Source organism: Coturnix japonica, chromosome 5 (genome assembly GCF_001577835.2).
Source record: "Coturnix japonica isolate 7356 chromosome 5, Coturnix japonica 2.1, whole genome shotgun sequence".
Lineage (NCBI taxonomy): Eukaryota > Metazoa > Chordata > Aves > Galliformes > Phasianidae > Coturnix > Coturnix japonica.
Window position 1 is genome coordinate 8117437 of NC_029520.1, and position 13227 is coordinate 8130663.

The 13227-nt window shown below is 37.7% G+C and overlaps 1 long non-coding RNA gene and 1 pseudogene across 1 annotated transcript; both read left to right on the forward strand.

The window, feature by feature from the left end:
- LOC107314487 lies at nt 1-1422 on the forward strand. Its single transcript, XR_001555466.2, has 3 exons — nt 1-63; nt 191-319; nt 1053-1422. It is a non-coding gene; the product is annotated as an uncharacterized LOC107314487 (long non-coding RNA).
- Nucleotides 1423-9367: 7945 nt separating this feature from the next.
- LOC107314484 lies at nt 9368-12527 on the forward strand (annotated as a pseudogene).
- Nucleotides 12528-13227: the final 700 nt, after the last annotated feature.

Here is a 13227-nt window from a genome sequence, read left to right on the forward strand (position 1 = left end):
AGGGCAGTGCTTATGCAGACTGGATATCAGCCACAGAAAAGAACTGACTTGATGTGTCATGAGGTTTGTGCTTTCTGCAGTCCTTGAAATTAAATCCTTTAACCTTACTGTACTAGTTTGCATGCTTATTGCCCAGGACTGATGTCTACTCTGCACTGACCTGTCTGAAAGCATCTTTCTCATGTTACAGTTGGCCCTGGTGAGAACTGACAAATCAGTCTGATGTTCAAACTCAAGTGCTGGACACCATGTGTCATCTATTTTCCCCCTGTTCAGCTGTATAGAAGTCACTGCGTTCTTGTCTCATTTAAAGGAAGAGGTAAGGATTTATTTTATTAGTTTAAGTTCTTGATTTTAATCCATCTATGTTGGTCAGTGAGGTCTGGAGGAGGGGAAAAAAGCAAAGTTAGAAGATGATGAAATTTTACCGAAGAAAAAATATGATTAGATAGAAGCAGTATATGTGAACTCTCAAGGAACGGGAGGAAAAAATTCGGAAAGCCTTGTGAAAAAGGAGACTAGTTGCTGTCCTGTCATATGCTTAAGTGAGAATCTCCTTGTACCAAGAAAAAAAGAAAATGCTCGGGGGCAAGGTAGTGTAATTTGTTCTGTGGCTTTCTTTTCCCCCCATGGTTCTGCTAGTTTCTTAACAGATGACGAGCATAAAAACCACATCATTACACAGCCTTTTTCTTCAGACAGTAAGCTCCTACATTAATAGGGGGTGATTTATGAATTCATTCCCAATGGTAATGAGTTATTGAAGAGCACTCATTAACCATGAATTAGATAGCTAGAAGATGAGTGAACTACTAATCGTGTGATGCAATCATTCAGCAACATCTAGTCGATGTTAAAAGGCCTGGTTCTGATACTGATAGCTGAGATAATCTCTAATCATGCAGATGGTGCCTTGACTTTAGAGTGCTTATTGTCCTGTATGGTCACAACAATACAGATGTTCTGAAATAGCTGGTTCACAGAAACCAATCTAGAAATTTACTCCCTTATTTGTCATAACTCATCTGATGTAACTTTTGTATTTTCTGTAGAGATGATAAAAATCCAGTCAATTCAGTACTAAGAAGGATGAACTGAATAAGGGGAGGAAGACATTTATACAACTGGCCTCAGAAGAAGTGAATGATCTATGCTGATAAAACTTAGGTTCATAATTTTTTATTTCCCTCAAATCACCCTTGGTAGAACTCTATGCTATAAATCGTTCCATTGCTAGCAATTATTGAGTGGAATGGTAGAGTTAAAGATCCAGATTCCCACATCACTACGTCCACAGATCAAGAATAAATTTTGAATTGCAAGAATTTTTTTTCTTATTTCTGTCTGTAAAACCTAGTAATAGAATTACTACCCCTTGTAATAGTTGCTGAAAAGCGTGTTTAAAAATGAAGTGTCACTTCACATGGGTCATAATCCCTAGTATGGATGTATATACATACCTCCATCTCCTAGAAATTCTGTTTTTCTCATCTACCCTTAGCCACCAATGTGTTCTTTTTTGGAGTCCACAGACTTATACGATGTTTCAGTAAAAAATTCCTGAAATACAGTACAATTTCTTTTTCTGTAACATATGTAAACCAGTTATCCAATCAGCAAGATCTTGTTGCTCTGTAAGGGAAACTGTTGATCACAGCCTGAACCTCTTGATTAACCATCTGGGGCAAGCAATGAGTCAGCTGTGGGAGCACAGGTGAAGGTAATTCAGCTGTGCTATTAGAAAGGGTGGAAATAGATTCTGTTCCTCTCCTAGATCCCAAGTAAGGGCTGACCACCTCTAAGGTAGCATTTCTTTCTGGAGATTGCTCCTTTCTGGAGTTCTTGTGGTGAGCCTTGACATTGGTGAGCACCTATCTTGAAGGCCTTGGAGTTGGTGAGTCCTTTTCCTTAGTTATCCTCTGGCTATTTATTTCCGACTGTATTTGTACTATTCCAACTGTACATTATACTTGTATTGTTTCAACTGTGCAATACCCTACTTGTGATATTTCCACTATACGAGCTCTCTATTCACATGGAGGCACTTAATGACAGATGTAAAAGAAAGTTTATTTACAGCGTGAGATTTTTCCCTGTCAAGTTTTGGAAGCTGCTGAGTTGCTTCTTAACTGGAATACTTTTGCAAACAGTGACTATACTGCCCTCTGAATATTGTTCAAATCTTCCTTATTTACACTGTAAGATGTATGTTTTCCTCCTATTCTCACTGAAAATAGGTAAAGGATTCTTGTAATTTTTATTGCCCTTCAACTAATGATGTTTTTAATTTTTGTTACTCCAGTATGAAAATAATTTAATAACAACGTGCAGCCATTTACCACCACTGCATTTTGCTGTTAGTGAACACAGAATGTTTTGCTTGTACTTGCAGTTCTAGATAAATCAGATATTTACATGTCATAACTGTTAAATACTTGAGCTTTTTTCAAGTAGGGCTATGCTTCCACCTTGTGGCCATCTAGATCAGTCTGCAGTCTGTCCAGCTGTCAGCTTTGTGTGCTTTAATACACACTTTTCCTCAAATGCACAAAAATTATGGAACTAAATTATTTTGTAGGAAACACCCTAATGTGTTCTATGTAGTCTAAAACTCAAACCATTTATTCTAAATGGAGGGGAAAAAAGGCTGTAAACCTCGACTCTTCAAATACTTAAAACTATTATTCTGGAAACCTTTATCATAGAACAGTTTGGGTTGGAAGGGACCCCGAGAATCATCAGGTTCCAATTCCCTGCTACAAGCAGGGTTGCCAACCACCAGAGCGAGTACTAGAACAGATTGCCCAGGGCCTGTCCTTGCTGTCCTTAAACACCTCCAGGGATGGGGCATCCATGACCTCACTGCGCAGACTGTTCCAGCTCCTCACCAGTGATAGACCTCTCCTTTGCCACGCTGGCCACTCATTTTCTGATGCTGCCTGGGGTACTGTTGCCCTTCTGGGCTGCTTATGTTAAGATTTTGCAGGCTTATGTTAAGATTTTCATCTACAAGGATCCCTAATTCCTTGGCACTGCTACTGAGTTCTTTTCCCAGTCTGTACACATACCTGGGATTATTGTGACCCAAGTGCAAGACCTCGCACTTTGCTTTGTTGAACCTCATTAGGTTCATGTGGACCTGCCTTTTGAGTTTGTCAAGGTCACTCTGGATGGTATTTCTTCCTTCTGCAGTATCAAATGCACTGCTCAGCTTGGTGCCATCAGGTAACTTGCATAGGGTGCATTCAATCCCATCACCTGTGTCACTGATAAAGGGTATCAGGTTTCCCTCAAGTTTCAGCAACTCGTGGGTGTTTGGTTGTAAGAACAGAATCCAGAAGAGTAGTGAAAGATGGCATAGTAGTTGTGTTGAAGCATGATGCCTCTAACTGCGGAAGCAAAAATTATTTCCACGTCTGTGACAATGTGCTAAGTAGAAAAAAGCAGGAATAAAATTCTTGTTCCATACTTGAAAATGTTTTTTGGTGATGAAGAATTCACAGAGTAGCTTCTTACAGGGTCTGTGGAATCTTTACTTAGGTGCAAGTTTTAACTTCTTTAACGGGTGTCTTAATGTTTTCATTATAAAATGAAATGGAGGCTCAACAAAAAGTATTACTCCCAGATTCTGTAGCATAGGAGTATCATTTTAAGAGGATGTGTATTCTGTTTTCTAGTGAAGGTTTAAACACTGTGCTGCCCAATCTTTCTAACTGTGGTTGGAAATTATGTGCTATTTGTAATATTACTGACACCATCCATCCAAACTTCTGTCAGGTTTTGGCTGCTGGGACTCAAAAGCAGTCACATCTTATGCCTACCTGGCTGCTCTGCCAGTCAAGGGTGTTCTTTGAATCCTGTATTGCTTTGAATCTTCTGAGAAATTTCAAGCCTGTTTGCAGACATGATTATACTCTGAATTTACAAAAGGCAACATGTCTTAAAAGTATTTTTTTTTTCTGTAAGGGACATCAGCATTTTGGTGACAGGAGAAGAGTAGTGCCTAAGCATAATAGCTATTACAGGTTATAAAGAAATGTGTTTAATCTGCTTTTTGCTAAGGGAAGAACACTTGGCTTGCCAATGTTGTCATAAATACAGCTTACTGATAATTAATGTGCATTATGCTAATAGACAGCTAGAGTGGGAAGAAGGATATCAAAATAAGGACTGACACAACAAATTTGTAATGTTTAACCAAATTTAATTTGGAAATAAATGTTGAGTGCTGTAATAAGGGATTAGATACACTTAAGATCTTAACTTCCTTTCAATCATCATGTCTGCCTTAGAAATCCCTCGAGATAATTTACATCTTGGGCAAGTTAGAAATTATTCCCTAGTGCCCATTTCTGACTCACTTCTTTTTTGTCTCCTGTACTCAGTAATCATATAAAAATAATTTCATAGCATTTTCCTGGAGTTACTAATTTGTTACTTCATGTACTGTTTCACTTCATTATCTCCTTGTATTGTTTGAAAGGCAAAAGTACAGCTAAGAAATTGTCAGAGTCCTTTGTGAGCTGTCATGAGGTTCTTCTCCATTAGCTTGTGAAGTCAGCATGCTGGTCGTAAGAAACAGGGCTGTAGTTTGCTTTCAACTATTGCAACTTTTAACTTGAGAGCAGAGTTATGTCAGCTCCTGTATCAAGCTTCCTCATTATTCTGAGTCCCTATATAATTATTGTATGCTAATTTTGCAGTCTGACCTTTACATGAGTAGACAGGTGGGAAAATGCATGTACCCTGTCATCTGCTTAATGGCTTCCTAATCTGAATAGACTGTTCTGTTTCAGCTGTGCCATCTGGAAATAGCCTCTTCTGCTTTGAACTGCTCTGCATGTAAACAAGTATTGTTGAAACTGTCTGACTAGTGGAGCACTGTATTAAAGCTAAACCTTTTTTTGGTTAAAGGAAGCCATGATTTCTGTATAATTTTTAGCCAAAAAGAACTGGGTCTCGGGCTTATCTAAAGGCTCAGAAGGATGTGCTTTTGCATGAATATAACAAGCGCTGTTTACTCTCTTTAATGTTGCACAAGTTCACTTTTTGATACTTCTTAAATTGCCCCAATAATCAAATGTTCTCAGAGCTTGTTGTTGTACTTGGGAAAATGAGTAATGTGTTTGTTGTGTGTCTTTGGAAAAAAGAAAAAAAAACAAAAACACAAAAAAAACCCCAACACCCAGAAACCTAAAAAGTAGAGACATCTGCTTTTTATCAATGAGGTGGAAGCTTGTTCCATATTAGAGAACAAATTGTAGTTTATTTTATATTGCTTTAGTTCTCTATGTATAGAAGAGATGGGTAGCAGTATTTGACAGTCCATTATTGCAAATATGATGTAATGCAGCTTGGTAAACGCATCAGGACCCAGAGATGCTTGTAAGAATTATCGGGAGCACTGGTAAAATAAGTTCAATCCTTGCTGTCTTCCTTTCTGTGTTCGTGTTGCTGTGAAACACTTTATTGAACTTTTAACTACAATTCTGTCACTCAAATGGCCAAAAAGAGGATATGAAAGAAACAACAAACATTCTTGTAGATAGGGAAGATGGTAATGTTGGCATTATGTAAACTATATTCTGTTGAGCCAGATCAGTTTCAAACCACGTGTTACCAATTGTACACTGATGAAAAGTACTTTGATGTATTCAAAATGTTGGGTTGCTTACTGTCTCAAATATTTCATTCAGTTCAGTTGATATGTCAAGTGAAAGTCATTAAATTTCCTCCTCAATAGAATACAGTTAGTTGTATAGCACAATTCTATAGAAAGAATTTTTAACTCATCTTCTTCCTTGAATTCAAGCCTTTTCATTGTCATTTAATACAGCATACTGCATGGGTTTGGGGTGAGGATAGTCCAATAAGTAAATCTGCTCACATGTACATGCTGTGGACTTTATTATCACGATATTCTTCTCAGCAAGCTGCAGTTCTCTTACACTACTGCTAACGCTATCATTAAGGAAACAGGCAGCGGAAGCAATCAGTTTAACTCAGAAGCATGTTCTTACAAAACTAAACAAACAAACAAAAAATTTGCTTTTGTTCACAATACATTTCATGTCTTTTTTTTGTCCCATACCGTATCTTGCCTTGTCCTGAAAACCGCAAATGTTTCCTCCCATGCAGCTACCCAACACACAGCATCTTCCAGAACAACTGGAAGAAATCTGTCTAAAAAGGTTAGAGGCAACTTCATTTGTGAAGGGATCAGAGAAATAATGTCATGTAGGAAAACCGTGTTCTGTACTGATGGTAAAGACCTTTGCTCAGATAATTTTTTTTCTTGTTCTTCCTCTGTCTTCATTGTTGCTGTATGAGGCAGACTAATGTTTTGAAGCATTTTTTCTGTGGTGTTTCTTGTTCCCTTTTACCAGAACTGGCTTTGAATGGGGTTCAAACCCTTAGCAGGGATATAGAATCTTGAAACAAGAAAAATGGAGACATAAAGGGGAGGGGGTGGGAAAAGCTTTATCATGGTCTGTTTTTTTTTAACTCTTACAACAAATGGCACAAATCATGATTGTGCTATAATTCAACTTCAACCCAAAGCTTACACCTTCTTTCTGAAAGAAGAAACTCTTTGTTCTGTGGTGAAAGCATTACACCTCTGATGCCAAATAGTTATTAGGGAAGGTAGGGTCATTTACTTACTGGGCATAGGATTCAGAATAAATGACAGTTGCTTGCTAGGTCTTTGATTCAAAATCCTTTGAAGTCTATCTCATTTTAATGGGCTTTAGATGACAGTTCTGTATAATCAGAGACGTTACTGACTGGTTTCTAAAAAGTAGACATTTTGGGGGGACTTTGGCACAAGATTTATTCTTAGAAGAGGATACTTAAGTTTGTACTGAATGTTCAGCTTGCAAGAAGACCAATATTTATTCAGAATAAAAGCCATCAGAGATGTTATTCTGCCCCTAATGTAAAAGTATGTTGGGACAAACAGTATCAACAAGCCTATTGCTCTCTTGGGCATAAATAATGTCTCTCTCATTAATAAAGTCTGTTCTTTGGTCAGGTTCTCACTGGCAGCTGTTTATCTTTCTAGCAAATATGGAATACAGATTAATCCATTTATTCACTTCTGCAAAACTGTATGAAGAGGTATGGGATGTTCTGAGAAGAGGGAAGGTCATACACATATGGCTATGTGAAATTATGTAGCATCCTTTCTTCCAAACTTTCTTCCAAACTTTCTTCCAAACAATCTGCTTTGCAGATCTTGCATACGTTCTTCCTAGAGCTTCAAAGAACTTTTTCAGCATCAATTTAGTCTCTCAACTGTCCCCTCCTTCTGCAACAAGTAAATATTATTTCCGCTACTTAAAAGATTAATGAAAAAAAGAGGAAAAATGTGTGTCCCCAAGGTGACATAGGAACATTGCTGCACAGCCAGGAACAGAACTCTGATCTCCTGATTCCCTATCTGGTGCTTCCTTAAATATATGACCATCTGCTCTCCTATTGAGAAAATTATAACCATCAAAGAAGTTTTTCTGATGAAGCACTCACCATAAATCTTTGCTGCATGGACAAAATCAAAACTTGTTTTCATCTTAATTTTTCCTTACTAAAGTAAAAGGAAATAGTCCCTGGCTGTTGATCAGTATTTCTCATCATGATAAATCAAAATACTTCATCATTTAAACTAGATTTATTACCTCCTTTTTACACACAGGTAAAACAGAGGCATGTCAGGGAACCTGACCAAAACAAAACACAGTGATGGAGATCCAGTCAGAATATGCAGTGCTGCAGAGTGGTCTAACATCCTATGCTACCAGCAGCCTTCCTGCTAGGAACTGGAAAGAGACTGTCTTGTACTGCCCTTATCTCACGTAACATCTAGATCCTAAAACCACAATACATCTTTTATGCATGGACATTCCCTCTGTGATTTTTAAGACACACATATTCAAACAAGATTTAAATACTAATAACATGTGTAAGATATTTTTCTCACTGTAATCCAGCTTGAAGAGCGCTCACATTCTTGTCTTCATCCATCCCAGCTAGCGTAGTTGCCAAAAGTGATATGTCTGAAATACTCTTGCTGAATTGAGGCTTGTTTGGCCTCTGAATTTATCCTTTTTTTGCTGTTTAATTTACTTGCCCCGATGCTTTCTGAGAACTCGTGTGATACTGGTCATTCAGGCTCTGTGTGAATCTGGAACCATTCAAAAAGCATTAGACTTGTTTGTATCAGCTAGCATCACAGAGCATTCTTTTAGCCATGCTGTTGCTGCTCCCACAGGTAGGGCAGGCTGCCCACAGTATGCCAGAGCCAAGCCACTGGCTGACTACCTCCAGGCTAAGCTGCCAGCCTTCAGCGTGCACAAGGTGGTTTGGCACCCCAACAAGTGGCAGGTAAGGAGCACAGATCCAGATGTAGGGGCCCAGCACTCCATGAGGAAGGAGCGCACTCACTTCTAGTGGGTCTTACTGTTCTGTATTAGCAAGTGGGTAGGCAAGCACAGGCACGGCAGAGCCTTTGGCTATGAGTGCCAGCCTGAGGGGAAATCTGCATGTTGTGATTCTGCTATTCTTGTCAGTCTTACTACAGGATATGGGCATAAAATGAGAGCCATGTAAAACTTTGTTTAGTTGATAGGAAGCTGAAGTTCATCATTTCTTACTGAGCATATGTGGCTATTCGGCCTGCTGCTCAGTAGTTTTTTGCATGTTCTGTATATGCTTGCTCTGCCATCAGGAGCATTTCTGGCACTCAAGGGCTTTGCATTACAATAGGAGCATAAAATTGAATCTCACGTATTTGTTTACAGTATGGACAGGCCTCTCTGAGTACTTTGCTGTATTCCCATTTGTTCATTCTACTTGAAGACACTTTTACATATTGCTGCATCCACAGTGTGGACCCTTTCTAAAAGAATGGGGGGAAAAAATGCAGTACTACTTAACAAGACAGACAGCACTGTGATGTTTTTACCCATTATATTTTGCTTGACACCCCAGTGAGTAGCAGTTAACCTCTGTAGCCTACTTTCGTCCCACAGAGGGTATCTACTTCGTATCTACTTACATTCTAAATGAATCCCAGGATTCCTTGCTGATTGCAGCATTTCTGTGCTCAGTACCACTAAGAGAATTGAGCAAATTATGGCAGTAATTTTTGTCAGTCTGCCTTTGTTGTGTTGGTTTGTTTGTTTGTTTGTTTGTTTGTTTATTTTCACACTGGTGTATGGATAAGTTTTAAACACTTTGTAATTATGTATTGAAAGGAAATAATGTGTATAACTGTAACATATAAATGTTAACATGCGAACAAATATTAAAACCATCTGGGGAGATGTTTGCATTAGCAGTGGCTTCTTGGTGTTTGTAAAATGAATGGATGGGAACTCAAGTAAGTGCAGCTAAAGCCATGCTGGCCAGGAAGCTGAATATGAACCCAGCAGGCAAGTATTTGTGTGTTCTGGGAGCATTTGGGGTATTCCGTGGCTAGGCATCTTTGAGAGCACATACTTTATAGAACAGTACAGTGGATGTCTATGCAAAAATGCAAGCACAGCTGTGCACCCACTGAATTACACAGCTGTACAGAATGGCAGTGTTTGACTAGCATGTGCTACTATTCTCTTTGCTTACTGATGTCTGAATCTCTGCCTGATCCCATAAAAATCAGTTTTCTTGCTAACTCTTATTCATTGTCCATCTATTCTTTTGTCTATACTGTGTTGAAAATATACTAAGCTGGACCGAGCCGTGTGGCAGATTAGGATATAGAAGTTACAATTGCATTTGCAGTCAGCATCGTGTTGTTTTGGAGAGACACAAACTAGCTGTGAATAAGCATGAAAATTAATAAGAGTGAAGGGAAATCGTGTTGTAGCATTATTTGGTTTTTTGGTTTTTGTTTGGTTTTTTTTTTCAGATGAGTTGCCATAACTTGGTCATATTCACAGAGTTCTGGACAGCACAGCAGGGCTGTGTTCCAACAGTCTGCTGAGCATCAAGATTCTCTCAAGTACTACAGTGGTAGGAGCTGGTTGTCAGTGACAGTGATATTTGGGAGCCTTATAATATAGAAAAATAAGTTAGCAGGTAGAATTGTCTGTCAACAGTTTATTTAAGGTTTTTTTTTTTTTTTTTGGTACAAATGCTGTAACAGTTTTGAAATATTTGTAATAGATTTCTTTTAAGCAGTCAGCATTTGCTTGTACAGACCTTGAAATGGAAGGTTGTTGTAAGTTTGTAGTATGATTTGTTTTGTTTTCTTACAGATAAATATGTACTGGGTTTTGTTTATTATATGTAATAACATGATATTAATTAAAGTTCCATTAAAGATTATGTTGAGGTTTCATATAATGTTATGGAGAACTTTTTTGCATTTTTCAGATGAAAATATGTTTGCTATGTAAGATGGAAAACTGAAATGAAAAATACTTCATTTTCAAGAGGACTTCCAGAATTCACCCAGATCAACTTTTACAGTGAAAAAATTTGTCTTTCTCTTTGATAATGCATGTATTTTCTTCTATTGCAGGGCTTAAAGATGTGATTGTTTGGGGCAACATTACTGGCTGTACCTACATTGATTTGTCACATGCAAAGTTTCACAGATGTGACAGTGCTAATTGGGGCCCTGCTAATTTTTTATGTCCTTTGTTGAATTTGATTTACAATAGGTAAGTACTAGACAGATTTTTTTTTAAACTAAAACTAAATAACTTCTCTACATCTGTGCTTATCTGAACTTTCTAATGCACATCAAGAAATATGACTGTTTTCAAGATTTGTGTTTGGTTAGCGCTGTACATAAAGGAAAACTTGAGCTGAAGTACTAAGTTTTTGAAAGAAGTTAAATAGTTGCTGCTGCTATATGTAGGTCTGATTCCTCTGCCAACTTTGTATGGAACAATATATTCCTACATAGCAGACTTTAAGAAGCAATGAAAAGCCAGATAGTGAATTAGATGTCTGATATGCATGAAAAGACTTTGAAACGACACTAAACCTGTATCTTCATCTTGTACCTGAATTTCATTGAGTCTATAGTCCAAGGGAACCGGTATTGTCAGTTTTCCTTAAGAAGATTTGTTAATGTTTGTTAGAAGGATACATGGTATCTAAATATCTTATAGACGAAAAAGAAATAGCAGGGAAAAGATGTAACATCAGCTGCCCTCTCACTCCAAACAAGTATTCAGGCCTGAATGTTCAGGGCTCCCGCTCTGGTGTAAGCCTTCCAGAGTTTACTGGGTAGCAGATATTTCTTTTGTTCTTTACTGGTATTGTGCCTAGCAGGGATTTTGGTGTATGGCTGGATTCTTATGTAAGACAGTAACAAATATAAATGTAATAAATAATAGAGGTCATAACTTGAGTAAATGGCCTTTCACAGACAAATGATGCTTGCTGTCACCTCTTTGGCTATTTTTTATTAGACCTTATTTTCTGCCTTCAAGTGCTTTGCCTTCAGCAAAGTCTGAATAAATTATAACTGTTATCTTCACTTGATTCTAGTTCCGTAGTCCTCTAGAAAGCTACTCTACCTACAGTCATTTCAGGGCTTCCTCCCCCCCCCCCTCCCTCTGCCTTTTTTGTTGTCAGCAAATGGATCGATTCAGAATTTATGTCTGCACAGAGTTCATTAAGTTCCCGTGTCTGCCATTGTGCAGGAATGTTACCTGCTCATGCAGTAGCCACTGCACGAAGACACCGGTTTCATGGTTCTCCTCCTTGAGAGATTGTTTGTATGGAAATTCCTAGCTAAGGTAAGTCTCCTTTTGCTTTACATTTTCCATAATATTTTCCTTGGAGCCTTTCCCAATTTTTGAAATGTGGTTTGTTGGTTTTGGGTTTTTTTCCTTTTTTTTTTTTTTTTTTGTTTTGTTTTGTTTTGTTTTTAATTTAATCATAGTATCATTAGAGATTGAGATTTTTTTTTCACTATAAGAGCCTGCAAATCTGCACAATTATGCTATTTGATATTCATTTCTTAAAGGTGTCTCTTAGGTTAATACCATCTTGTTGCAGATTGTCACTTAGTCTTTTAAGTGATTTTTTTCTTACATGTCGTTTGCTCATGAAATCTTCGCAATTGTTAGAGCCAAAGGTGTATAAAACATGTTCTTCTTGTGAAGATAAGTGGACCAAAAAAAGGAGTATTACACAACAGCCATTTAAACCTTGTATGAAAGATTTATATTTTCCACTTTTTAAAATGTAAAATTGTTCTGTGTCCATCAAACTAAAGTTCAGCATTACAGTCAAAGGGAAGCCCTGTAGTGTGTGATTTGTGCCGTCACCGAGATCTTGCACAGTTACAGACTTCTGCAAATTTGCAGGGCATAATCCTGTCACTGCTGAAAATGTGGTTTATAATCATAAATAATAAGTTTGGGTAATTATTTCCTTCTTCTGCAGGTCAATTCCGCATTCCCGAAGGGATTGTCTTCTCTATACCTGTGACATTCCAGAATGGTAGCTGGGAAGTTAAATTAATGAAAGCACACAGGAAGTTCTGGAACGATTATCCTACGATCTGATACAGGTAATGATTTTGTGCATCTGATGGTAAGCCCATTCTGCCACCCACGGGTACATTGCAGTGTAACTCGGAGTACTAAGACCATTACTGCAGATGTTAGGCATACGCAAACTGTACACATGAGCTCATGTATGTAAAACTGAGTATTAAAAAAGATAAGGTAGTATTTATGTATTGAGACGAATAGAATGTTGTTGTGTTCCCAAAAAAAGGAGACAGTGAAATAAGTTTACATGTGGAAATGTTAATTTTGGACTCCAACGTTCTGCAGGCTTTGTGCAAACTGAAATGTTCCCTTTAAAGCTTTTACATGCTGTGGTGTTGATCTTAATTTTGTGTTTTATGCAGAGTAGTTTTGTGCCAAGAAACATGTCTTTTGGGAAGCTTACGGCTGCAACTCTCTATTAATTAAAGGCAGACTGTATTATAAATGAGATTTTTCAGTAAATACAAAATCAGCAAGCAGTAATGTCATCTATTTAATGGATTCTAATTAATCATCCCTCTATTGTACTGGATGTGACTTTTAAGCAGCCATAGTTCATTCTTCCTACTGGTTATGAGTTACGATACATTTTATAGTATAACATTTATGCAACTTTCTTGGCCAAAGTATGTTATTTCTCTTTGTATCTGAAATGAGAAAAAACCCTACTTTTGAAGTATGCATTGATTCCACAGTGCTAGTGGAACTTTAT